Genomic DNA, 3,496 nt, shown 5'->3' on the forward strand with positions numbered 1-3,496 from the left:
CACTAGCTATGGAAATTTGTTTATAATTTCTTAGGCTAAGTTTCTTTAACAAAATTATATATTTTCCATGAGGTATTGTTTGAGGATTAATTGAGAGCAAAAATAACCCTGTAAAAATGTAGGTAATCACATGTAAAATCTTTACTTGGAGCATTTAGACCAGAATAAGCACAAATGTATGTCACTTTCTTTCCCCAAATTATTTCAATTAATTTAGGTATGTCATCAGTTGATATAAAAGTTCCCTTGTGTTACTTTTTCAATGAGATTCAGATGCACTTTCATTAATTAGGTGACTGTTGATTGAGTTGTTTTCTTTTGCTTGGTAGAATAACAGTTTTTATTAGGCAAGATTTATACATCATTTTACTTTAATATTTTGCACTAAAATAAGGCTGACAACAATAACAATAAATGGATTTTAAGGAATCGTTCTTTCAAAAAACTTCAGTGAAATAAATGAACAATTTTGAAGATATTTTACCTTTTTAAAAATTGTCCAAGAAAATGATAATGTTTATTTTGAGTTGAGATTCTTTTGTTATTCATATCTTTCAGTGTTGTGTAAAATTCTCTACAAAAAAACCCCCACCAATTTTTAATAAATAGAAGGAAAATAAGAAAAGGAAAAAGATACAAGCCAAAACGCATGAAATAAATTTACAGTGTTAGTCTTAATTTCTAATCTGTACTCTGTAATTTTGGGGCTCAGTAACTTTTCTTTTAGTCTTTTCTCTTTACTTAGAGATTCTATAATTTATAAATGATTGTATACTCATTGCCAAATATTGGTAGTAACTTCTGTGATCCTAAGACAAATATTCCTTTTCTGGTGAATAGTTCTGAAGTCAAGAACTAGACAGTTTATATAATAGAGTTACATAAAGTGTATATTGACTGTATAAACCAAGGTTTCACATTTAAAGAGTTTAGAGTTTCTATGAAAATGTTTATCTCCTTTAATAGAAGAACTCCTTGTGTATCTGTATGTAAAATTATGTGCATGTGGGTATAAATACAAACACTAAGGAAAAAGATTTTCAGAGTTTATGTTGCATTTAGTCCAATTAAACTTGCTGTTTGGAGACTGAATTCCCATAGGTATGTTCCCATCCCAAAGCGGAAATATGCTAATAAAAATATAAAATGTATCCATTTGACTGTATAATTTTTATAGATTCATGGAAAGTAAAAGCATCTCTTTCAATGCTAAAAATTATTAACAAAATATTTACATAGCATGACAGTTTTTCAGTGTTCGAAGTTAGATTTTGACTCAAATTATATGTACATGGCTCAGGCTGAACATAACTTAAGAGATGACTTGGTCCAATCCTAGGCCACTATGGAAGAAAATCACCCTGTCAATGACCAAACAAAACATTTTTCTTTTAAATTTTCAGTCATTGGACAAATTACTGAAATGAATTCATTCATTCATTCATTCATTCACTTACCACTTTTTATGTAGTATGAGCTATAAACATTGTTCAGGGTTCTACATTAATGGACAAAGCAGATCATGACCTTGTGACATGCGAAGCTTATATTCTATGATGACTCAATTCATAAACAATAAAAATATTATAAATATGTTAATTACATAATATATTACAAGGTGATAGATGAGAAAAAGGAAAAGTAGAACACAGTAGGGAGGACTAAGAGTGCTAATATAAATTTACTTAATGTTAGCCTATTTTTATATTCAGAAATGTAATGATATTTAACTATTTACTTGATAATGAATTGTTTTCATAAACAGAAGAAATACACTGTAATTTTTAAAGAATTTTCACGTATAATTCAGAGGTCACTCAACTGGTTTTCAAGAAGAGGTTGGCCAGATGTGCTGAGATTTCCCTAGAAGTCCTAAATTCTAATTCACATGGGACTATAAGGTGGTGACCTCCCATTTTTGCTTGTTAGGAGCTGTTTGATAGTACTGAAACAAGCACCAAGGCCAATTAGTTCCTCATGAATATACAGCCTCTTGAAAATGTTTTTTTGACTGAGTTTAGTGCAGAGTTCTCCAATGTCTGTGTTGACATTCAGCAGTCTCTGCCCTTCCTTTCTCTTTGTTTGCAGTTCTCTCTGCCTGGAACCCTTCCTTCCACCAGATTAGCCCCTGTCTGGCTCCTTTTCACAAACAAGTTTTTAAGTCCAATGGCCCTTTCTCAAAGAGACCTTTCTGACACCCACTATGTGAATCGTCTGCTCCACTCTGGCATTTTCTATCATAATATTAATTATTTTGTTTGCTTCATAGCACTGAAGTTAAATAATTGCTTTTTGTTTCGTTTTTTAGTGCACTTTGTCTGACAATTTGAGCTCCCTTGAAAGTCTGTTTTCAGTCTGTCTCATTCAGAGCTATAAATGTAGTCCCAGCCCAAGAGATAGATACTAAATAAATATTGATTGATTGAATGATGTGTGCCCCCAATCGCCCATAATTACAATATTCAGTGTCAAGATATGTTTCTCTTTAGTTTGGCATTTTCATATTAGTTAAATTATTAGTCCTACGGTAAACACAATTAAACAAATTGACTTGGTTCAGGAAATAAGGCATTTAAAGTACAGTCAGTTTCTCATAGTTAAGATAGTGGCTCTGGAGTTCAAATTCTAGTTTTGATCTGATTGAATTCATTTAATCTCTGTATAATCTTGGGAAATTAAATTTACTTTTCTGTGCTTCAGTTTCCTCATCTGTAAAATCAGGATAGTAATGGTCATGAGAACAACTTCATAAAAGAACAAGTCTTACAAAAATACCTGGCATAAAATAACTCAATAATTATTATTGTTTTTAAAATTTTTATAGAGTAACCATAATATTCAACATCGAGATTGTACCTGTGCACATGATAAAAAGAGCACAGAATAACTATTGGATATACAACAAGGCTGTGGCTAAGGATGTAGGTGATCACATTTTCTACCAAACCAGTGCTTCTGTTGGGATAGCTATTTACAGAAACCCATTTAGGTTGGTGAATTGCAGAAAACACAATGTTGTGTAAAGATGGGGCCATCTCAAAGCTGCTGAATGTGTGATTGCTGAAATCTATATTTGCTGGAAATTGTCTGTAGTCCCTGCAATGCACTGTCTTCTAATGTTCCTCAGTTCTGTAAAGTGTCTATGATATTTTTTTTCATTGAAATGGACATTCAGAGACATGAAATGTCTGAATAAGGCTTTGTTACAACATTTTATTTAAGTATACTTTCTCATTTTCATTTCATATTTCTTAACTAAAATATTTTGTCTGCCCGAGTAAATAATGTGAGTCAGATCTCAAATATACTTAAAGTGTGATAGTAACATAATAATTCCCAGGCACTCTCTAGAACTTACATTAAACCAGTACTCTTTTGTGAAAGAGACATTCTTCAGAGACGGTGTGATATTCCTCGACCTCAAATGTGTCCATCAAGTCCTCTCATAAAAGTATTTGTCAGATTCAATGGCATCATCAAAATAGGGAAGCCAGAA

The sequence above is a fragment of the Propithecus coquereli genome, unplaced genomic scaffold, assembly GCF_000956105.1.
Source record: "Propithecus coquereli isolate 6110/MARCELLA unplaced genomic scaffold, Pcoq_1.0 Scaffold319, whole genome shotgun sequence".
In the NCBI taxonomy this organism is placed as follows: domain Eukaryota; kingdom Metazoa; phylum Chordata; class Mammalia; order Primates; family Indriidae; genus Propithecus; species Propithecus coquereli.